This window comes from Aricia agestis, chromosome 16, assembly GCF_905147365.1.
Source record: "Aricia agestis chromosome 16, ilAriAges1.1, whole genome shotgun sequence".
NCBI classification, from domain to species: domain Eukaryota; kingdom Metazoa; phylum Arthropoda; class Insecta; order Lepidoptera; family Lycaenidae; genus Aricia; species Aricia agestis.
This window is the reverse complement of record NC_056421.1, coordinates 1,630,381-1,656,897: the sequence shown is the minus strand read 5'-3', so window position 1 is coordinate 1,656,897 and position 26,517 is coordinate 1,630,381. Positions and strand designations below refer to the sequence as shown.

Here is a 26,517-nt window from a genome sequence, read left to right as displayed (position 1 = left end):
ATGAACGTAACATATCTGTATAAGTAGAATATCATTGTACACAATGTACAAGTTTCCTAAAACAAAACAGGCGCTTAACTTGGAGCTCCTTTCACTGCAAGTGGTTAATTAAATTTGAACAATGAAACAGCTAATAGAAACTCTGGATCGCCGATAGCGCACATACACGCTTCGCAAACTGTTTGACAATCAGAAGAAGGAAACCAAGATCTGCTATTTTTTTGGTTATAAACTCATTCTGAAAGCATAATACCCTGTTATTTCTGAAACATTACACGCGAGTCTTAGCACCTACGAATTATAAAAGTTTTTATCGATGGTATTTTGCAAAAGTGACAGATTTAAATATAAAATCTTGTTACTTTTTCATTATTTCCATTATTCCTACTGTAGCCCAACAATGCGTTCTTATTTTTTTTTTAATGGCCCCTTTTATGGGACCTCTTGTTTGACATTTCTACTTTACAATAATTTTGTATGTTTATTTACAATAAATGTATATTCTTCTCACATTTTGAGTACTTAGCTTCATTTTTGTGTTATAAATTTATTACATTCATACTTTTTATGGTACTGTTTTATATTTCTGTCTCTAATTCTATGTTTTTTCTAAGTTCTTAGTTCCTATTTTGCAATTTTACTTCGCTTACAATTTCAATTTACTCTACTCTTTTATATTACAATATTTTATCATGTATATATTTTAACAATTTAGTGCGAAAGTTGGGAGAGCCAACAATGCGTTTAGACTTTACAAGTTTTGCCTATGTATTTTTATGCCTGTGCTGGTCGTAGACTGTTACACATTTATTAGTTATTAGTTATTACGTATTTTTGTGCGTAAATTTCGCGCTCTTGCTCCGTTTTTGAAATGTGAACGTAAAAATTTACGTCACCTTTTAAAGGCCTTCTAGTCGAGGATCGACCAACCATCGTGTACTTGGTTAAGATGATATGTTTTTTACCACGAATGAAGTAATAAGTTAGTTAAGTAAGCAGTTATTTGATAAACAAACAAATCCTTTTGCTATTCGTTCTTGCTTGGCGCCAAGTTGTTTTCCTAGCATTTGAAGGCACTATAATAACTCCTGGATACGATAGTTCGCTATGAAATTCCCCATCCATTATTAATCTAACTGGGTTAACGTCTTCTTAAAATCGACGAAGTGTTTTGAAGCAATTTCTAGAGAGCTTTTCGAATTTTCATTGGAGAGCTGGCAATAATGAAACGATGAAAATTCAGAATTTTATATCAAAATTCAGTGTAATCTAGTGCTTTTGTACTTCATTTGAATCCATTATATTATTTTGAACGAAAAATAACGAGTTGTCATGCTAGTTTTCACAATGCAAAGTAGCCTATGTGTTTCTGTTGTACTCTTTAAATCTATGCCAATCTGCATCAAAATCAGACAAGAGTTTTAAAGCCTATTCTGTATATAAACAAATAAACAGTTGCTCCTTACTAATAAACGTTGTATAAGCTTTGAATAGTTATACAGTGTTTTGTTCCTATCACACAAGTGACACTTTTAATTGGATTGAAGAAAACCAAACACTGTATAACTATTCAAAGCTTATACAGCGTTTATTAGTAAGGGGGTTTATCTTTAAAATATACATAAATAAATTAGGAGCAATTAAAAAAACGTATACCTATATATATCACGGTATAACTTGTATGCATATTTATACAATACTAGCTGTCCCGGCAAATGCTGTTTTGCCGTATAAAGTATATAGATATATAGAAATATAGATTTTCGCCCGTATTATTTTATTGAAGTGACTAAATAAGTATGTCACCTTGGCAACGTCCATCGCTGTCCCGTCACACAAACGATCATGGTCGCCGTCAGTCTCGAGTTGTAATAATTTATCATTATTTATTCAACAAACAACACAATATATATTTACTTATCAATATAAACATTTTTCAATAAAAAGTTGCCAGTAGCCGATTCTCAGTCCTACTGAATATGCATATAAAATTTGGTAAAAATCAGTAAAGCCGTTTTGGAGGAGTACGGTAACTGACATTGTGACACGACAATTTTGTATAATATAAGAGATATCTAGTTTGTATACATAAAAGCTATGCAAAGCAAGTTATGCATAACACCCATGTTTAGCTCTGTCCCGTAACGAACCTAATCTCAGGCCGACAGATCCACTATAAACCAGAGATCTATTAATTCTAAAACTAGTTTGATATTAAATCCTTTACAAATACAAAATCTTGTCAAAATATGGTAAAATATCTTAAACGCAAACAGTTGTGATTTTAATACGACACCTCTTCACGCTCAAACCAATGAACCTATTTTGCTGAAATTTGGCATGGAGATACTTTGAGACCCGGGAAAGGACATAGGATACTTTTTATCCCGAAAGAATGTACGGTTCCTGCGCTATAAACGAATTTCGGAGCAACGAAGTTGGCATCACCTAGTCATACATAATAGCAAAATCATTACACCTCTTTACTGATTTCATCGTAGTGAGATATTAATACATAAATAAGCAATCCCTTTAAAACCTCTTTTGTTAGTATTTTCATTTGGAATCCATCTTATTAAGCACTTTATAAACAATGCAGCTACCTCAGACCACTGTTCCATTTGCCTGCAGAGTGCTTCATTTAGAGATGAAGCGACTAAGGTTTGGACGGGCGACTTTTTTCGCAACACAATTTGCATATATCTAGAGTGCAGACAGTACATTTTATCAGATATAAATAAAAATAAAACAAAATAAAATATACTTTTATTCAAAATGGGTATCATGATACACTTTTTGAAAGTCGAACGAAGAAACTACGTTGCCTACCACCGCCCGAGGGGTTAGTGCGAGTTTTATTCGATCATACGCATCGAGCGCGTAAACGCGAATTTATATGGGATCAAAGCAGTATCCACGTTAGCCAGTAGATGGCGCTGCTTTGATCTCATATAAATTCGCGTTTACGTGCTCGATGCGTATGATCGAATAAAACTCGCACTAACCCTCTGGTTCGGGAACTACCCCCCGCCGAGAAAAGCCGGCGCAAGAAACTCGGGGCAGTAGCAATAGGCATTATATTATGAGTTATAGAGCTGGCTAGTGAAATGTACAGACTAGGGACCATGGAGATACAAATTAATTTCTATAGTCGCTAGGGAGCAAAACAAAATAAAGTTGTATGTTTTGTTACTTATTATGTAAAGTTCCAAAGATTTCAAAAAGTCAGGAGGCCACGTCAAATGTTTGATAGAAAAAAAATTACAAGAAAATGTTTATGCTATATTGCAATGTTAACCACAGCTAAGATTATGATAAACACCAAAATAATTATGAACTAGATCCAAGTAGAGCATTTATAGAAGATTTTTAGTGACTACGACTGCATTAACAATAATACTGTAGCTCTAGTATCGCAGCCGATGCTGTCGACCGCTTATACAGCCTCTATACAGCTTCTAGACCAGAGGCTCCCAAACTTTTTTTTCTCATAGACCACTTTAAACATTTTGCTGTTCAAGACAGTCTAAAAAGCGACGTATTCATCCAACTGTTGGACGTTTACTTTTTTTGTATTGTAAGTCACAAGTCACAACTCACAGTACAAGGAACCAATAAGATTCCACTTCGGAGTGGTGAAAAGTGAACACAAATATTTTCTTGTTTTGTAGCTATTTAACACAAAAATTACCACACTTTTACTTATTTCTAAATCTCCTCGCTCTGTAATATTTAATCTGATAATATAATATTGTCTGCCTATTTTCATAGAAGTCAAGTCGGGTCACCTAATTTTTAAAGACCCCCGTTAACGACTCGTGGACCCCCATTTTTCTTCCACGCAAGCGTAGACCCCTGTCGGGCTCCCGTGGACCGCTGGGGGTCCATCTGGACCACTTTGGGAATCAATGCTCTAAACCTTAGAGGTTAAAACATGAATCGAAGTATTCGTTACCAAGTTAGCTAAGACATGGCTTGGCTTTCAACATTCGTTATAATTGTGTGATCGAGCACTATCACTGTATTGTACTGTGTTTTTGCTAAAGATCTAGTATTGATCTAGTTATTTTTTCTGTATCGTCATCGATCAAGTACATATTACTACCTGTTGCTTTAGTGTGTGTAAAAGAAATCACGCTGAAACTGTACTGTATTTTGCCAATAACAAGTCTCTACTTAAGCCACATTTTATCAAAATTGGCCTGGTTATTTCGAATCATATTCATCGCGAATACCTAAAGCAATTTATTTCTGTTTATAATAGAAAGTTTATACAAATAGATAACATTCGTCTAAGATTTTATTATCATAGATCAAGTACTATTTCTGACTACAGAAAAACCTGCTCAAATGTTAATTACATTTCTGATTTCGTAAATAAAATTTGATTACAAACATTACTCGGTATAACAAAATTGGTACATAATACAGACACGGTCCAAAAATGGCTCCTTGGGGTGGGCGTATTTAATTAAAACAAAGTCAATAGACACTCTACAAATAAAATGAAACGTCATTAAGAAAACAAAAGAAAATGCCAGCTTTTCCCACATTTTGGGACGTTTAATCGTCTTTATTATTTCGTGGAGGGATTGTGTAGATGTACAGATAATGAATGATCCCCGGAAAAAATCCGGAACAGTCCAGAAATTCTGGGAAAGATGTTTCATTTGGTAATGGCGGAAGTTGTAAGTTTTCTCGCGCGGTGCCAACCTAATTGGGAAATAGTAAAGTGAATTTCCGTTGTCCGTCCCAACTTTATGATAGTTGTTCCAGCGCTAACAGATTTATTTTCTTTTTTTACTTTTTTAAGAAGCTTTTGTCAATGTGTTATTCAGACATTTTACTATCACATCACAATACATTACTTATCTAAAGCGGTATATTCAGGATTATTAATTGAATGGTACAGCTGGTTTGTATATGTTATACTATAAAGGTAGACTGAGGTACTTAGGTTTTAATTTTAAACAATTTTAATCATTTGCTCTACTTTAATGTGACAAACAAAGTTTTTATCTATTTATCTCGTAATGGAAGCTGTACAGAAATATCACAAATAGCTCGTCTAATATTGTCACAATTGCGAACTTTTGACAGCCCTGATATTGTGCAAGCTGTCAGCCCTGAGGCATGAGCTATCTTTGTTCATTAGGCAGGAAGCGGGAAGTACGTGACTGTTGTGGAGCTGTCACTATGGCGACAATGGACAACCCTCTCGCTCGCACCTACGTATATTGTCATAAGGGACATGAGACGACAGCATCGGAAACGCAGGTGAATAACTATTGTGATTTTAAACTTTTAGATCAATAGAAACGCCGAAATGGTTAGCGATTTCGTCATGCGTCGAAAGTTACATGGTGTTGGGATATTTTATCTGTTTGGTTTCACTTAAGTCTGCAAAGTTTTTCTTTGGTTTTCATGTTATTTGTATTACCTCATAATATTAAAAGAAAAACAAGATTTGCAATACTAGAGTTACTTAACTGAAATTTTAATATTACAATGTAATAAAGATAAATTTATAAGTCTAAACTGAAAACAACAAAAATCTTTCCTCAATATTTCCTAGTCCGACAACACGATCTAAATTCTAAAAAGGCGAAAAGCAAACGCATTAAAAAGTTAGCGATATGTATTGTGATAGTTTTGTCATGAACCAAAACGAATTTAAAATGAGTTTCCGAGTTGAAATAATTTAAAGTTTGAAATCGCATTTGATCCAGCACAATCGTGAATCGGCCCAGCGTTAGTTTAACTTTGCTTTTCCGTTCAATGATTTCAAATTTTCAATGTTTAATTTTTTAGTTCAATATTCTATATCTCATTGCTCATACTATTCAAAATGTTTCCGTTTTCCGTTTCAATACATTTTATAGTTGAAATTTTTAAAAGTAACTAAAAATATTCAAAAAAACATACAGCCCCATACCACCTTTTTATTAGAAATCGGTTACAAATTAAAAGTGCAACTTTTTATTCAATTTTTTTTTTCATTTCATTCGAGCTCAAAAACCTAAACCTTATCATAACCATACTATAAGTTTTTTACACTTTATAGTATAGGACTGACGCGGAGTCACATTCAGCCGCTAGTTAGTGATTAAAACCGAACTAGTGGCTCGTAAATTTGCAGTGGGAAGTCAGTTAATGAATGACAGTGATAAACAGATCGCAGTGATTGGCCAATTAGCGCTCGTGACAGCATGGTAAGTGCTTACCAGTGTTGCTAATTAACGCCGGTGTCAACACGGCAAGCGCTTACCAGTCTTCCCCCTAATATTGATTAGTACCCGACCGAAGGTTTTGCTATTTTCGGCTTAAAAATCAGCGAAATCAATGCTTGCAGCAAGCGAAGCTGACTTTTACCCAAAGTAACGGACGAATTGAAGGAAAGCTGAAGAATTACCTACTAGAAAACAGTTTTTGAAATTAAGCGAAGTGTTACCCAAACAACTAAGTAATGATTCTACCTTATAGTCATAGTAAACAACCATTAAAAATTCATAAAACTATAGTACTTTACGCTTACGGCCTATTATGTAAATAATTTACATATTGCGTTTTTGAATTTACAGTAAATTCAAAAAGGCAATAAATATAATAAGTTGTGTAAAAACTAGGTTTTTCCCATCAGGTAATGAAGAAGAAGAGTATAAGCTCTAACTTTATGGTTACCTAGACCTACAGACATACACACACAAAAATAATTCATTTGATAAGTTTAGTATATTAGTGAATGTATCGAGTATCATACTCGTATATGTGGCAACTGACATGTGGCAACCGGCAATAATGGCTTGCGTCACTATTGTTCGTATTGATTATCACCGTATGTTCATTTTCTCAATCATTGTCAATAATGATAAATTATATAAGCAAATCATTATTCGTACGCGTATATGTGTATATAACTACCGAGCTTTTGCCCGCGGCTTCGCTCGCGTTAAGAAGTATTATTATATACAAACTTTTAACCCCTTGGAGGTAGAATTCATCAAAATCCTTTCTGCCTACGCGGATGCCTACGTCATATTATCTACCTGCATGCCAAATTTGGCATGCCCGACTGGTCCAGTGGTTTGGGCTGTGCGTTCATAGATCACCATGTCACCTTTGAGTTTTATATATTATATATAGCTTAAATAGTCTTATTCATATTGAAACAAAATCATCAATTTTCAAAATTTTGGCCATATCATCAATATAAATCATCTCCACAGTAATATATTAAGCGTTAAGAATTATTATTATATACAAACTTTCATCCCCTATTTGAACCCCTTGGGGTTGGAATTTATCAAAATCCTTTCTTAGCGGATGCCTACGTCATAACATCTACATCATCTATATATATATATATATATATATATATATATATATATATATATATATATATATATATATCGCGTCAGTAACGTGATAGTAATGTGATAACAAAGATAAAAGATAAAAAAGAGAAAAATTTGGGTATTATTCTTATGTCTATTATTCAATTTTTCATAACAAACTCAAATGTCAATGTGCTGTTTCTCTCTTTCCATCTCCTTTGTTATCTCTTTTGTGACATTTTTTATAAAAATTTAGTAAAAAATAATCTAAATTCATCTTCTAATTGCAGTGATACAATTTACGTCCTAAAATGAATACTTACCCACAACTACATTTTCGTCCACCCAACGTAACATTTTCCGTTCAATTTTAAGCGCGAAAGTAGTTTTTTTATTCGTTTTGGCTGTCACTAATCTCCATCTGTAGTATCCCAGAGATTACTGGGAGCTTCCAACATGTGGATTTGTACAGATTATGGTGTTACATCATCCTAGTTCATTCTGAATCATCAACGAAATCCAAATAGCTGGTAGAATTTGTAAAGTTTTATTTCCTGTCTGCATGTAATGTTATTTAGATCATAAGAGAATAGACGTAGATTTGGCCGCGAAAAAAGGGGAGTCATAATAATATCTCGACTACTTTAAGAATTACAAACATTCAGACAGATTAAAAATTGCTACAGGTATATTTGGCATCCAACCAATAGTGTAACAATTAATAAGTAAAAGCAAGTACAACGAAGTCAACATTGCATCTGCCAGGCAACATCAATCATCATGTCTACAGCTAACATCTCTAGATAAATATATACATTCCTATGTAAATACACTATAAAATAATATAGGTTAGAAATTTAGATAAGAACCTGGAGATCTAGCCAAAGTCTTTTTCGTTAAAAACGATGACGAAATTCGTTATCAAAATGTATAGGATTTGACATTAGTCTTAGCAAACGAAATGTCATTTAGCGATGACTTATGTCAAACCGCATACATTTTGATAACGAATTTCGTCATCGTTTTTAACGAAAGATATTTTGTCTAAGGGGGCAGAACTCAATAGAGCTACATTCAAGAGCTAGAGTTTTCTAACAGGTGTGGCTGCTCCACATAATGTTTGACCTACTATTGGATACCTTTGTACTATTGCAACTGTTTAAAAACTGACTCAATGTAGCTAGAAATAAGTAACAAATATGTAAGGCATAACAACCAAGATCTAAATTAATCTAGAAAATATTAGAGAATAAAAAAAAATACAAAATCATTTCAGCAACTTACTCGTGTATTTGGTGAACGAAAAAGAGAGTTTAATGAAAATGGATAAATATATAAATGTTTTTATCAACTCATTTTACTCCAAAAGATCAAAAATTTGAAGAATATTATAAATTTTGGCGCGAGATAATTTTGTCAACTCGTGGGCGGTGGCGTATCTCGCCCACGAATTCGGTTTGTAAAGAAATAGAACCAAAAAAAGATTGTTTTTCTACTCGGTTGTAAAAAACAGATTAACACCAATCGCCGTACTATATTCTGTTTTAACAGGAAACCAAAATAATGGTTGTTATTCTTAAAAAAGTCTAGCTATAAAGATTCTTGAGATGCAGCCTGGAGTCATACAGACAGATATCAACGTCACAGTAGGAAATCTCAGTAATAGAGTTCGTTTTAACCCTTTGAGTACGGAACCCTTGTATTATAATAGATCACACACAATTTGCAAAACACGGTAATTATGCCAAGTTTATAAACAGAAGTTACCGCAAACCTGCAGTGAACTATTTAGTTTGAAATAAGCTGAATCATGTTCTAATATTGTCGAGTGATCATCCATTAAGTGTTTTGCCAGCTCATTTGGGGCAGATTGTAACTTGAACTCAACGGGCTGTCAGTGCTCCCTTGTAGCGAGAAATGTGATTCAAACTACAAGCGTTTGGAGTTAAAAGGATAATATCCATACTAATATTATAAATGTGAAAGTGTGTCTGTCTGTTACCTCTTCACGCTCGAACTGCTGAACCGATTTTGCTGAAATTTGGCCTGGAGATACTTTGAGTCCCGAGAAAGGACATAGGATAGTTTTATCCCGAAAAAATGTACGGTTCCCGCTCGATAAACGAATTTTGGCGCAACGGAGTTCCGGGTGTCATCTAGTATCATAATATAACTAATAAGTTCATAAAAAATACGTGTGGCATTAAGGGACTGCCTACTTCATAGCAATAGCTAGTCTACACGTACACGTCTAGTCGCGCGCACACAAACACCGTGCCGAAGCCTGAATTTCTTGATTCGCCGCGGTCAAAGCTCGCGATAAAAGCCATGCATTAGCTTAAAAGACCAAAGCCGAAAAGCTAAACGCTTGTCACGACACAACCAAATCCTAAAATGGCACAATAATAGTTTCAAATATAGTCATGCGACAGATCGGTGTCATGATAGCGATCTGAAATGACGCTCGCTAGGCCAAGGCAATGACACTGGCATACATAGACGAAATGACTTAAATGGCAAAATGTGTCGCGCGAGGTCAAAAGACAAATTGTAAAAAATACCATGATGCTGACAACCCTAATATTTGTTTTGATTATATTTAATTATTTAAAACTATCGACGTTAAGTACATCTGATGATGATTTATATCGAAACCGGTCGTGTTTAAGTTATTTTTTTTTTTTTTTATGAAATAAGGGGGCAAACGAGCAAACGGTTCACCTGATGGAAAGCAACTTCCGTCGCCCATGGACACTCGCAGCATCAGAAGAGCTGCAGGTGCGTTGCCGGCCTTTGAAGAGGGAATAGGGTAATAGGGGAGGGTAGGGATGGGAAGGGAATAGGGGAGGGTAGGAAAGGGAATAGGGTAGGAGATTGGGCCTGTGGTAAACTCACTCACTCGGCGAAACACAGCGCAAGCGCTGTTTCACACCGGTTTAAAATTTGTAGTAATTAATGAATATAGTGGAAAAAGTGCACGTAATATTGTGTTTTATTTGTGTTTAGGTCAAAAGACGTTTTATTATAATAATAATTATAATCTACTACAATATTCTAATGCACAACCGTGTCAGTCTATCTGTCTGTAACCTCATCACACCCGCTGAACCGATTTTGCTAAAATTTGTATAGATACTTTGAGTCCCAGGAAAGCAAATAGTATACTTTATATGCCGGAAAAATGTACGGTCCGCGCGATAAGCTAATCATCGAAATCAACTTTAAAGTATGTATACGATAATCCACACACCAACCCATGATAGTATGTTTTAACTTTCAACCAAAGAAAGATATTTCTTATAATGAAATAAACTTTTAACGATTTGTTTTCTTTGATTATTACTATTCACGTTTTGACCCATGAAAATTCATAGTATTTTTAACCAAGCAGCAATTGCTTTACTCCTATTTGTATAAAATAAAGTATAATAGAATAGCCACAATTAGTTCATTTAGTTATTAGTACTAAGTTTGGATTTCTATATATTATGTACCTATGTGTAAATGCAATAAAGAATATTCATTCAGTCATTCATTCACAATAAATTAGGAAGAATCCTCAGCCCCCGTAGACAAGTGGCAAAACGCTAACGCTAACGCTAACGCTAGCGCTACAAAATGTATGGATTTGACATTAGTAAATAGTATTCGCTAGCGAAGCGATGACTTATGTCAAATCGCATACATTTTGTAGCGCTAGCGTTAGCGTTAGCGCTTTGCCACTTGTCTACAGGCCCTGAAAAGTTTTCCTCGCACGAAGCAAAGCATAACAAATGTAAAGAGGTCAGGGGTTTAAGTGTATCGCTTCTAACTTAAGCCACCGCTCAAGGACGGACATTTCTGGACGAATGAGAACATATTAGTTATATAACTTAACAGATTATTATCTCGCTATTTCCAGAATCCACTGCTGCTTTCAATACTTTACTAAAAGCAGACTTCTCTGGCAGAAACTGATGTTAGCAGTAAGACCGCCTATTTGTAGTTACATAGTTTTCCATATTATTTATTTTCATTTTGTCAAAAATTCAGCCCTCGGATTTTTCTTGACATTGCAAATACACTGACTTGTATCAAAATTACCAAGCCGAAATAAGTTAATAAAAGTTTGTATCATGATTCATGTTTTCAGCTTTGACAGATCATAATTATTAACCTGGTAAATTAAAAAGAACTATTGTAGTGTAACAAAATATGTATGCGATCAGTGATATTTTAATTTGGTCGCATTATCTACCAGATGACGTATATCTCAAAGGTGACTGACTGACACTGACATGGTGATCTATCAACGCACAGCCTAAACCAGGCTCGGGTCGGGTCGTGCTAAACAGGGCTGGACGGATCGGGCTGAAATTTGGCATGCCGGTAGATGTATGACGAAGGCACCCGCTAAGAAAGGATTTGGATAAATTCCAACCCCAAAGGGTTAAAATAGGGGATGGAAGTTTGTATATAATAATACTTCTTAACGCGAGCGAAGCAGCGGGCTAAAGCTCAACTTTAGCGAATAAAGCAGAGGGTTTAAATCAAGGTGCTAAAAGAGTTCGTAAATTAAAATATAGAATTTATCATGTGACAAGGTAAATTTAACATTCACGGTTAATAATTGACATCTAATTACTACTAATTAGTAATTTATTCTTACATTTTTTTTAATTTTTGGACATTATTTAATAAAGTATGACATTAAAATATAATTATTATTATTAAGTATGTATGACTTATTTTTATGACAATATGGTAAAATATTATGTTGTAATTGGTAATAATTGGTGACATGACAAATTACATTAATTTGTAATTAAACAGGTTTTGTGATAAGTAATAATTTAACAAATATAATATATAAGTACTACAATTAATTTATATTACAATGATTTTGACATTTATAATTGTTACTGTGTGACCTATGTGAATAAATGATTTTGATTTGATTTGATAACGCTAACTCATTTTACCGTGCGACCACTGTCGAAATAATTAAATCATTTTAAATTAAAATAAGTTTGTTTGTCTGCAAGCCTTTCTATCGAGAACTTCTCGTTATGTTTGAAAAATTCTTACTGTATTAGGTAGCAAATTTATTCAAGAGGGTGCCATATCAACTCCCTCTACTAAAGTCGAGTTTTGTAAGGCACCCCCTTGTATAAAGACACCCCCCTCGCGCAATCCTTCGAATCGCCTTTCTCTACTTTATGTGCTATAAAGATTATAGAATTTCTATCATAAAGTTTATCATTCCACCTTTTTAGTTGGCTGACTCTGCTAATATTATTCGTTTTTGTCGTTATCACTTCGTTCCCGATCGTAAAAATTATGTAGTAGTTGAGATAACATAAAACTTACTATAGGACTTGAAGAGCCATAAAAAACCTTAAATGTTTTATACCTACTTATGTTATCTTAATACCAGTCTACATTATGGACTCTATAACAACTGAATACTACTAGGTAACTATATAGAAAAGTTTTCATTACTTATTTAAATATACTTCAAATCGATATACGTTATGATGAACATACGCGCGCGACGCTATTTTTAACGCAGAAAAATGATCGCAATTTCTGTGTGATAATAAAACACTTTCTTATTGTGGCACTCAAGTATTCCAAATAAACATCCATATTTTCACACTACGCGGTTATTTGGTAAACAGAGACATTATGTAGAGTGTTATTTATTCACCGCGCTACTAAAGTTATTAGTTTATAGCCACTCTGGAATTATTGTTTTCAATCCTTTGTTTTAGAAAGTAAGTTACTATTCTCCTCACTACAGTTTAGAAATAGGACAAACTAGTAGTAAATATTAGCAGACGTACAGTTTGATTCTTAAACCTATACCACAGATGAAATATACAGTGCGTTAGTGTAAACGCCGTTATCCTTAAAACCATCAAATGAGCCTGTCAAAATGAACAACTTTTTCTATGAGAACAATGCCGTCTAAGCACGTCAAGCACTAAAAAAAATGCCGTCTCCATACCCATACCCGGATCGGCAATAGGGATGATGACAAGGTCAAAGATTAGCGAATTTTGTTAATAAAATAAAGAAATCACGGTAAAAAATAAGTGTTTCCAAAATTTCAGCTTGATAAGTAGCATTTAAATTTTTTTTTGGTAAGCGCCTTCAAAGTTGGATATTCAAGTCGAATTTTTTTTCAATTAAATTTCTTAATATTTGTATACAATTCGATAACTTATGCAATTAAAAGCAGCTTTTGTTATGAAACCACTTTCATAAACGCAATATTTAATATACCTGTCGAACAAAGTTGTCTCCCGATGCGTACAAACTACGAAAGACTGACGTCATACTTTCGTAGCACTTTGTATGGAGCGTTTCGGGCAGGTCTTTTTTATGAAATATTTGAATTGTCATATCTTGGTGAATTTTTAAGCTATCAGAGTCATTCTTTCAGCGATGTTTATATTTTTTAAGTATCTTTCAATTACCGATAAGAAAAAAAAATAGTCATCATGCCTATTTGTATGGGTAATTTGTATGAAGACGGATTTTCTTGACTTCCCAGCATTGTTCTCATAGAAATAGTTGCTCATTTTGACGGGCTCATTTGATGGTTTTAAACGGTGCATACACTAACATCTTGTATAGCTACAAATACCAAGTTTTTTATTTTTATTTTTTGCAATAGTCTTATTGATAGGATCATTGCCAATCAAACACGCTAATGAATAGATAAACTTCTGTCAAAACATCAGAAACTCAGCTAGTAAAAAGCTATTACCGTAACTATTATAAACACAAAGTGAAATGTTCCAAAAAAAACGGTAAACAATTTTGATAAAAACACCTAATTGAACCTAAAATTTCACGTTTTAAATAAATTTTCCGAGCCTTTTCTTCCAAGGAACGTTTTCTCTTTGAGGTAGAGCGATGTAAAGGCAAGAATTAGCATGTTTTAGTTGAATAAATAAGTTATGCAGTCTACGATCCATAGCCGTTTGAGCAGGTCGGGGAAAAGGTTAGCTAAAATTTCGAGATAAATACTTTCATTCCGAGATCATGGCATAAGCTGCTTATTTACTTGATCCTATTTTGTATGAGCTTGTGGATAATTGCGTGCTTTGGCTTAATCCTATTTTCTTTAAAACTAAGGATTATTCCAAGCTGCATTAGTCAACAAAATAAACCGAGGATGTAATAAGTTCTAGTTACAAAAACATCTGACTGCTTTGTGTCTAGGGATAGATCTATGCACAAAAATGAATACAATGATCAAGCTCTTTACTGCTTAAGCTAAAGGAATATGCATACATACTCTAAACAACCATTCTTCTAACACAATCCTGGTTTTTAAGAATGTTTACAAAAGCTTTATTATAAAAAATGTTGGTAAAGAAGCCTGTAAAATTACAAGCCCTTCTAACGGATGGTGCGACGAGAAAAAGCCAGTTTTTAATAAAACACTTTTTACATACATTATAAATGCGAAGGCAAGATGTTTTTACTAAGAAACCAGAAGAGCAGGTGCAGCTTGCTTTTCAATAAAGCTGTATAAGCACATAAACTACCTTTTAGTTCTATGGTCCTTACGTAGTACGTTTAAGATCGTGTTAGAAGTGGAATAACTCTGAACATAACAGTCGCGACTCGTGCTACAGTATCTTAAAATAACTGCAGACTGTTAATAATGGTTCGCATATAACATTAGTGGCAAGTATACTAAAAATATAATATAATATAATATACATATCTTAATATGCGTAAAGTGAACTCACTGGTGCCATCTTGCTTTTCTATTTGATCCAAGATAATATCAAAATTTTCATAAGATACTGTAGTTAGAATGTTTACTGCAAAATGCCACAAGAACTCCGCAATATTCCACATTCCTTCGCCACCGATGTTTGCAAATACTAAATAGTGAATACAGCAAACGTTACACTAAGATTTTCGCCAGAATTTGCAAAGGTCTTTAGTTAAAGGAATTCCAGAAAACTCTGTAATTTAGCTTTACAACATTCAAGCTTTAATGTTGTAATTCTGAAGTTATGGTCTTGAAAGAGAAGGGAAGAGAGTAAGAAAGACGAAGTTTGTCAACATTTGCAAAATGTTCGACGTTAAAAAAGCTAATGCCTCGCTCGCGTTGAATTCTTTTCTTTAAATGTTATGGTCTCCTTGACATATTCCTTGACAAGTGTTATTATTTAAACTGCATCCTTTCACACAATAAGTTCAGTGTTTGGTTCAGTGTAATGTACTTCATTATAATATGTACATACATACAATATGTTTTAATTTGCACTTGCTGGCGGACTTTCGTCTCACTTAGCTGGAGCCATGCGCCCGCGCCGCCCACATGTTGTGCCCAATTTCTTTCATACAGCTTAAAATGATAAACTATCATTAGTGAGATGGGAATGGTAATGGACTAGAAAAGCAATTCTTTTGTATGGTGTATCACTATGGAGGCTATTATTACTTATGTTATCGATGGCTTGTAACAAAGATTTATGACATATGGAAATATTAACCGTGGCTTATTTCAAGTTGTACTTAAATCCCTTGAAAAAGACATTTTTGACACGAATTGTTCAGCACAACAGACACACAGACACAGAAACACAGATTACAGAAAATGGTCGTGACTCGTGACATTACAGCATTTATAAAACAAAGGTGATGACATGACGACTTGAGAATTGAGATCAATAAGATAATGTATCATTATCAAAATCTGCAAATCGGTAAGGCTTGATTTTATAATATCCGTCCGCCCGAACGCGCGGTCGCTACACTACGAGATTATTTGTATGTACGTAAATGACAGTGCGACCTCGACGCTATTTAAGTAAATCGTTACATACATTTGCATAAGATCTCGAAGCGTAGCGGCCGAACCGCTCATTTACGCGGACGCGTATAGATCCAGCCTAAAAAAATATGTATATCGAATATCGATTTAAGAGTTGCCATTTCCGCAATCGGTCTGATTTCCCCACGACGCTCGAGTCAAATCAATTCGATGGCTTATTTTATTACGTATCGTAATGGGTTTTATTTGATCACGAATTGACATGCAGAATGTTTTATTTAAAAGCTTCATTTGGGCCATGGTGGAAAACCATGATTAGGTATATAGAAAGAAGAAACACAAGCACCGACACTGATGGGTAATTAAAAAGAATATGGATAGCTAAAGAAAGAGAAATTGTTTCATAAGCAGATCGTAGAACTACAAACCTAACGTGAATTAACCTAACACGGGGGCACCCATTTACGTTACTGAATTTCTTGATTCGATCGCCGCGCTAAAATCCCGCGGGCCGCGATAAAACCTATGCAATAGCTTTATACTGGATTCTATTTCGATTAAAATAATGTGAAAAAGAATAAGAATAAGAATGGATTTATTTTTAGCATCACACAATACATATTACATCATAAAGTTCGACTATAATATATATTATAAAATTAATTTACTACAATGCTGTAGACAAAAGAAAGACTGGATGTTTCAAATGTCTTGTAGGTAAAAATGTAGAGAACTAATGGGATAATAATCATAATGATAATAACTTTTTTGTCGGGGGTTAAAAAAAATGTGGCATTCCGCACTAGTTAGATCCACATTGCCACATTGCAACATATAATATATTAATTAAATTACTAGAATACCACATACGAATAATCCATACTTATATTAAATGCGAAAGTTTGTCTGTCTGTTACCTCTTCACGCCCAAACCGCTGAACAGATTTTGCTGGGTATGGGGACGCTTTGAGTCCCGGGAAAGGACATAGGATTAAGGATACTTTCATCCCGGTAACGAATTTTGGCGCAACGGAGTTGCGGGCGTCATCTCATCAAATAAATATCAATTAATGATGAAAACACATAATTATATGCGTTAAAGGCGGCCTGGCCTGTTTAACCGGTGAAAATGAAAAGAAAAATTGCAGCAAGTTGGGTTAAGCAATTTAAATAAAAGTAACTGTCGAGCGCTCTCCGAATGTAATGCATTCTTTATTGCAATTAGTTCTCTACCTGCTCGCTTTCAGTTATGTTTTGATCGAGGCATGAAAACGTGGAAGTTATTCTGAAGCTTAAACACAATAGATACTAATATTATAAATGCGAAAGTGTGTTTGTGTTTTATCTCTACACGCTTAAACCGCTAAACCGATTTTCAAGAAATTTGGTATGGAGACAGTTTGGGTCCCGGGGGGCGGGAAATACTATAATATAACTATAAATACTGAAATAAGGGGGCAAACGAGCAAACGGGTCACCTGATGGAAAGCAACTTTCGTCGCCCGTGGACACTCGCAGCATCGGAAGAGCTGCAGGTGCGTTGCCGGCCTTTTAAGAGGGAATAGGGTAATATGAGAGGGTAGGGATTGGAAAGAAATAGAGGAGGGTAGGGAAGGGAATAGGTAAGGGGATTGGGCCTCCGGTAAACTCACTCACCAAGCGCAAGCGCTGTTTCACGCCGGTATCTGTGAGAACGTGGTATTTCTCCGGTCGAGCCGGCCCATTCGTGCCGAAGCATGGCTCTCCTACGAATAATGTACGGTTCCCGCGCAACAAATGAATTTTTGCGCAACGGAGTTGCAGGCGTTGTCCAGTACATAATAAAACTAAATCCATAACAGTGAAATAAAGATGTTTGCCTCTTCGGGTTTTTTCTAAGTTTCGAGGGCTAGAGTCCAAAAAAGCTATTGTTACCAGTAACTTGAAACCACTCACAACTTTACTCTTTAATGCAATACAGTCGCAATTCCAACGACTAAAAATTGGACTCCATGGCAATATTATAATTATCTCTGCAAATGATAGAGCTTTAGTGCTCTCTCTCACTATGCTTCACGTTATTCTGAGATTTTGCGCCAAAATATTCACCTTCTTTGATAAATTAAACGAAATACCAGGGAAGGCTATGAAAGGTGTTTCTGGAGCGAATATCTTTTGAAAATTACCACTTGCATTAAGCCGGATCTTTCTTTAATGTGTATCATTAAGTAAATTGTTAAAATATTATTAATACAAGTTCCAATTATCTTTTCTGTTACAAAGCTATAATTTAATTTAAAGAGTTAACCACAAATCACAATGTTAATCTTATCAGACGTTTTGACTGAAGTTTATCTATACGTTAATGCTTTTGATTGGCTAACACCAAAATATTAACCAATCAAAAACGTTGAATACATAAACCTCTATCAAAAACTTTACAAACCATGGCCCATGGCATAATAATATTATGTCTTTCATTTTACTTTTTTAATTAACGCCAACTTTCATAACATATTATTATTGTCTATTAGATAACGCCCGAAATTCTGTTGCGCCATAATCCGCTTATCGCCAGGGAACCGAAAATTTTTTCGAGATAAAGAGTGGTCCTATGTGACCTATGTCCTTTCCGAGGACTCGAAAACTTCATACCGAATTTCAGCAAAATCAATTCAGAAGCAAGGGGTAACAGAAAGACAGACAGACACACTTTCGCATTTTTAATATTAGTATGGATAGACAATAATATGCTACGATAACTTTCATAGCGCATTGTCTATTTTACCATCAAATTCTGAGCCGTGTATAACAAATTGTGTTTGCCTTTCAAATATTGTGTAAAGCAATTATAATATTACCTAACGTGGGGCCATTATGCAAGCTTATACACGGATAGCTCCGTTGTGCGAAACAACAAATTAAAAATTATAATCACTTAGATGTTTTTGTCTCTGCGACCTAATTTTTAGCTTCACTGTCATCATGCTTATTTACAGAGTATTTTTTTGGCTACTTTTTATACGTGGGAGAGCCATGCCGCAGCCGGCTCGACCGGAGAAATACCACGTTCTCACAGAAAACCGGCGTGAAACAGCGCATGCGCTGTGTTTCGCCGAGTGAGTGAGTTTACCGGAGGCCCAATCCCCTACCCTATTTCCTTTCCTACCCTCCCCTATTACCTTATTCCCTCTTAAAAGGCCGGCAACGCACCTGCAGCTCTTCTGATGCTGCGAGTGTCCATGGGCGACGGAAGTTGCTTTCCATCAGGTGACCCGTTTGCTCGTTTGCCCCCTTATTCCATTAAAAAAAAAACTACATATTTTAGAGGTAAATCTATAAATTTTGTTAGTGTGTTTGTCCTACGATCAATTTTAATAACTAGTTCCTACCAACTCCATTGCGCCTCTTTTGACACGCGGAAAAAGTAGATTTTACGTGATTAAAACTATCGTCTATTCTTTTTCGGTACTCAAAGCAATCTTTATTCAAATCTGTTCAGACTTTAGTAGCTGAAGCGCGAAGAAGTAACAGGTAAACCGACACGATTAATAATATTAATATGGATTATTATGTCGATATCAATTATGAAAGCTTTCATTATTATTGTATTGGTTCGTGCATTGTTACATAATATTATTATATAAGTAGCTCGAATACATAGTATTAATTTTAAATATGTACTCGTTTAAAATGCAATGAATTATATCTGACATCGGCTATATTAAATATGAAATTCACGTTTATGTAAATCACGCGAACAGTATGTAACAACAATGTTATGACGCCATCAGTTTTGCGGTTAGTGGCCACATCCATACTAACATTATGAATGCGACAGTGTGTCAGTCTGTCACCCGCGGCCGTAGCTAGCATTGGGGGCCAATACCCTACCTTAAAAATATCAAAACCCTAGAAAATCAATCAATTATGATAATTTCTTAACGTCGGCCCTACCTGTAACCAATACCTCTGACTCTAGCTACAGCCCTGCTGTCACATCTTCTCGCCTAAACAGCTGAACCCATTTTGCATGAAGTTTGGTGTGAAGATACCGAGTCTCGAGAAAGGACATAGGGATCTGTTTATCCCTGAAAAATGCAGGAAATGTAAAATGCAGGATCCCGCGCGATAAAAGAATTTTGGCGCAACCAGAGCTGCGGGCGTCAAGATGTATACTCAAAGTGGGCGATAACGCCCCCTTGTGGGCGCTGAAGGTCTGAAGGGGGGCGGTGTGGGACCCAGAAAAAAAGGGCGTTGTGTACAGGCTTGGGGGTGATTATTTCATCAGGATGCATTTTAAATTGAAACAATGGGGGCGCTAAAATAAAATTTGTTCTTAAGTGGGCGGTGGACAAAATAAGTTTGGGAACCTCTGCTCTATATGTATTCAGTTATCAGTGTTACGTATATCATTGATTACAATACAATACGACTAAATAAACCATCTTTTTCTCAAACGTCGAGACGGTAACTCATGATTTAGAGATTATTTTATACCTGCGCTCGCAACAAAATCCGCACACAGATATTATACGTGAGAGGAATATTTCACGTGTTTGTAAAGAAATACCCCGGGGTGTTGCGGATAAAAGAACAGCAAGAAACATTGCAAAGTTGTGAGCAAAGAATCTAAACAAAAAGATCTGTGTACTAAGTTATATTGTCCGCAACTTCGCTGATTAAAAAATATTGCGCGGGAACCATAATGTTTTCCGGAATAAAACCCTACATCGACCCCAATGACGTATATCTACGTAATAATTAATGTCACCAAATTCCATCAGTTTCAGCGAGAAAAGCACACAGAGAACTTGATTCATAGGCAGAATATGGGGGACCTGCATAAATTGGTCGCGTTATGTCAAACACAGCCAACAGACCACGGTTAACATTGAATTGACATGATCCGACCAAATGACGTGGGTCTGTCAACTGCCTATGAATCAATTACCTCGTATGGTATGGTATCTACACGTTTTTCGTATATAATGGAATAAATATACGAGAAACAGTCTCAACTCTCAATAGACGAAACAGAAGATATCGCGTTGCCGCATAATTTAAAACTTGGGGAATTTATTAGGCAATCAGTGGTCGAAGTTTGGTGTGACGTCAGAGCGCGGCCCTCAGTGGTCCCACTCCACGCGAACAAACTTGTGGAACCACTTCCACCAACAACAAACATAGATCAACGCAGACGGAATGGTACCATTGAAACATTTCAACAAACATAATATTATGTTTCGCAAACCGGGAACCATTGTTTGGATGCTAAATGGAATTTATATAAATACGTATTAACTTAAGTTATAAATCGTTTTTATGACTCATGATTCATGAATAATTAGTAATTGCTAGAAACAAATACGAGGAAAGTTCACTTAAACCAACATCAAAACTAATCACAAAAACTTGCGTTTATCACATAACACCGACCACTGGGAGGCACTTTAAAAAAAATAATATTACTGTCACGAGAAAAAATGGAGACAAAACTGACACTTTTATTTTTTATCGACGGACGTCGACTCGCGGCAAAGGTTCGCGGCATACTGCCGTCAGCCGTGCGGTGTTCGCCCGTCACAAGAGAGTAGAGACTGGCCCTACAAACATTTTTAACTTGCATTACATAAGTTAAACCACACAACTTATCGGTGTTAAAAAATATAAAGATCGTAATCAATATTTCGTAATAAATATAACCATAATTATTTGACACTAGACGTTCCGCGCGGCTTCGCCCGCGTAAATTAGATAATATTTCACAGACAAATTAGTCCACAAAAAAATAGCCTATGATCCTTCACGTGGTCTCCTTCTTATCTGTGCCAAATAACAGAATTCGTAAGATAAGCCCTTTCAAATAATTTCCCCCGTTTTTCCACATTTTCCTCTATTTCTTCGCTCCTGTTAGTTTTACCGCCATACTCAGAGACATTTAATTACGATTAACCTTCAATTAAATGAAGAGTTTGACAGATAATGTATGGGGCTTATGTCAAAATTTTGAATTAATTACAATTAAGTAATTAATGTTCCACTCTGAGTGCGGCAGTTAGTGTAATAAAATATAGCCTATATCCTTTTTTGATAAATGGGCTATCTAACACTAAAATAGTTATTCAAATCGGACCAGTAGTTCTTGAGATTAGCGCGTTCAAATAAGCCCTTTCAAATAATTCCCCCCGTTTTTCCACATTTTCCTCTATTTCTTCGCTCCTATTAATCTTAGCGTGATAAAATATAGCCTATAAGCCTTCCTCGATAAATGGGCTATCTAACACTGAAACTAGTAGTTACTGAGATTAGCGCGTTCAAACAAACAAACAAACAAACTCTTCCGCTTTATAATAGATTTTGCCTTTTAGAGGATATTTTGCCGTAAAGGATATTTGATATCCTCAATTAAGTACATTAAAATATTCAAAATTTTATACCTACTCACAGGCTCTACCTAAAATAAAGACCGTCCATACTAAATAGTAAATAGACAGATATATTTTCACAAGTAACACAAGTCCTTTAGATACTTAGCACGGGGCCAGACTGACGTGGTGTGAAGCGTCCATAGATAGTATTATTTCGTTATAAATTTACTTGAATTATTTTAGAATTTGGGAACTTTAATTACTGGCTATTAATTATTTTTTATCTGAATATATTTTCGGTGATACATTAATTGCTACACTCCAATATTTTAAAATGAATGCTATAAATAACTATTTACATTTTATTCGCGTTTTCAATGTACTGCTATATTTAAAAGGTCAGAATTATTCAGATGCATCAAGCGACTCTTATTTCAATTTTAATAAAAATACTTTTTAAGGTAGTTAAACCTAAACAAGTATAGATTTTTCAGAGTTGTAAAAACTTCGAAAACTTCTTACAAAATAAAGAATTCGTAAAAACTGCATTTCCGTACTTCGAAGTTCGAAATATAAAAACAGATGTAGAGTTTAGAGCAATTAGAGCAGCGCTTTGCATTTATTGACAGGAAAATTTATTGATGATATTGCGATGGACTGGAATCCGAGGAACTTCATAACTAGGTACATAAAAAGCCTACAAAATACCTAGTAAATAAAACCTTTATTTTTATTTAACATGATCAAGTAGCTATTTTTATACATAATATTATATTGTAGGTATATTCTCTAGGTTCCAGTCTCTACATGACACAACTCTTTGATTATAAAAAGGTTTTTGTTAAACAGAATTATTTACATAAAAAGAGCTGAAAACAGCTTGAATATTCCATCAGTGATCCAGAACATAAATTTCACGAACAATTTAACAGTAACGGAAAGTAAAAGCGGACATTAAAAGTTTCATTAAGCAGGGATGAGTATGATAATTTGTTACGTCAGCACTCCTGCCTTCGGAATGAGGAATGGACATCGGTAAATATTTTAGGTACCAAAAATAACGAATGGACTTTATTTGAGAACGGCAAATGTTTTAGGCATCCATCAGTGAATACTTTAGGTGCCAAAAATAAAGAATGGACGTTGTTTTGAATACGGCCCATGTTATAGGTCTCAAAAATAATGAACTGACGTTGTTTTATAGAGACTTAGGGTTGATTCAGACCGTAACGCGACGCGTAGATGCATTTCTAAATTTGTATGGATTTGACAGATTCGCAAGACGTCTGACGCAATTGAAATCTGTCAAATCCATACAAATTTAGAAATGCATCTACGCGTCACGTTGTGATCTGAATTGACTCTAAAGCTTTTAAGAAGCCTCTAAATACAAAATTCGTATTACGTGTGATTTGTGGTGTCAGAGGACTTTTGGAAAGGCTACAATAGATCTCTGACTATAACAATATAATAAGGACACAGCAAGCTTTAACAGCAACCTAGCTTTTAGAGCTATCTAGCTCTAAAACTTGTTGTGCCCTAGGCCGGTATAAATAGTCAGAACTTAAGATGCGACCCGGTCTCAAGACTCGGTTTGGCTCTGTGATTGGTCCAAATTTTGACAGCCAACCAATCACAGAGCCTGAACCGTGTCTTGAGACCAAGACGCATCTTGAGTACTGACTATTTATACCAGCCCTAGATGTAGTCCAATTTTACGACGCAACGCTGGAATTATGTACCGTTAACTTTATTGTATTGTAGATAAGTTAACTTTGAACTTCATAGCAACAGTTTTTTTGGGCTCCAAAACAGTAAAAGAGACGGACATATCTTTGCCTCTTCTTTTTTCAAGGTTTGTACGCTTGAAAAGGGAAGAGGCAAAGATACAAGTATGTCCGTCTCATTTACTTTTGCTTATGATGTTTTTATGAACATGGAAAAACATGGACGTTGTATGTTTGTTATACTAAAACGAGCTTAAAGTAGCAGCTCTTCTTTAAGCTCGTTTTAGTATAACAATTAACATACAACGTCCATGTTTTTTCCTTGTATGTGGTCATAGATATGGCATTGAGGTGAATGGCGTATATTTGTTTAGAGGTCTTCTCCTAAAATCTATAATATTCTATACTGTTTAAAAATGTTTTTAACCATGTACTTAAACTCCAGGTTAAGAATGTATTTGGTTGTATTTTGCTATTTTTAGAGGCTGTTTTTTCACGATTCTACGACATGATATTATGTAATGTATGTGTCCATAATAGTGGAGTCCCAAAATAGATCGTTGAGTGAGCAACCTACTTCAGTTTGTAGGACACTTCGAGTGACGTGATAGATTCATCATGACGTTTCATTACTTTTTGTATGATTCGTCTACAATCTATTTTCTACATCAATAAAAAATCCTTACGTTGGCCTATTTTTACCCGATTATTACGAATCCAAAAGGAAGGCTAATGTTTTTGGCAGTCTTTGTATGTATGTGCCTTCATAGCGACTAAACTACTGGTCCGATTTTAGCAAATGAGGAGTCAATAGATATAAGCCCGATGTATCACTATTTATATAATACTAGCTGTTGCCCGCGACTTCGTCCGCGTCAACATAGTATATTAACAAAGATGGATAGTCCGCTAACAAATATGAAAAAAGTAAAATATAACCTCCTCCTTTTTGGAAGTCGGTTAAAAAGTAGCCTTAGTTACACCTTACTACATCAGCTATCTACCAAAAAAAGTCCCGGCAAAATAGCTCCAGCCGTTTCAGAGATTAGCCGGAACAAACAGACAGACAGACAGACATACAGACAAAAATTGTGAAAAATGTTGTTTTCGTATATAATATGTATCGTATATAGATTCATATGCATGTAGTAAAAAACGGTTCTTTCAATATTACAAAAAGACACTCCAATTTTATTTTTATATATAGAGTATAGATGTATACAGGGTGTAACAAAAATTAGTGATAATACTTTAGGGTGTGTACGTGTTCCTTGTAGAGAGTTCACTGTGAAAGTAGCAGCACTGAAAGACCAAAAAAAATTTCACTTTTGTATGGGGAAACTCGTGACGCTCGGGCCCTTGCCCATACAAAAGTGAAAAAAAAAATTCGTCTTTCAGAGCTGCTACTTTCACAGTGAAGTCTCCACAAGGAACACGTACACACCCTAAAGTATTATCACTTATTTTTGTTACACACTGTAGATGTATAGATGTATAGATTGTTAAAGTTGGAGCTCTTGATTTTTTAGAGATTATTCTTAGATTCTTAAAAACATTTTGGTCTGAATTCGACCGGAGTCGCTTTGAAATATTCCTTGAAAGTTTAACCTATAAAAGACCAATAAAGAAAATATACGAAGTAAGAAACTGTATAAGATAATTATTAAATACAACATATTTTAATGTGCAAATTCACAAGAATAATAACAATAGAATTAGAAAATTAATTCTCTCAAATAACAAAAAACGCGTTTGATGCATATTTAATTAAAATACGCCAAGTATAATAACAATGAGACTTTCACCAGAAATGGAAAAAATGACTAAATTCGTAAAGTGCGCGTAGAAATTCGTGCTTCGATCTAGCGCTTTATAATATCTCTATCACACGCGCACAAAAATATTGGTCCTAATTATTATTTTCCAGTAAGTATGTGAAAACGAAGGCATTGCATAATATTATAATCCTTGCAAGAGTGAAAGAGGCAAGACGCTGTTGGTCAATATAATAAGAGGTTTTACCTTTTACGCATATTTTATATTCCTAGCCACTGCTCCTCGCGCTGCCGGCAATATTGCCCTGAATACTTGTACGGCAGTACTACTACGGTGCGAGTGAGCATTTACACTCAGCCCTCTACATAATATTTGCCGCGTCGGGCCGTGGCAGCGCCATGACGAGTGGCAGCGCGAGTGACTATACATTCTCGCACTGCCCACTTCCCCGCTCACTTCCCTGCCCAATTCCCTGCCCACTTGACACTTCCCCGCCCAGGGCTGAATATACACGACGCTTAACAATATTGCAAGCCAATTACACT

General features: G+C 35.2%; 1 protein-coding gene across 3 annotated transcripts in view; it reads right to left on the bottom strand.

Annotated features, from left to right (window-relative positions):
* The window catches only part of LOC121734795 (protein PALS1), a 128,336-nt gene that overhangs the window by 23,422 nt on the left and 78,397 nt on the right, over positions 1 to 26,517 (bottom strand). The gene's annotated exons all lie outside the window — the stretch shown is intronic.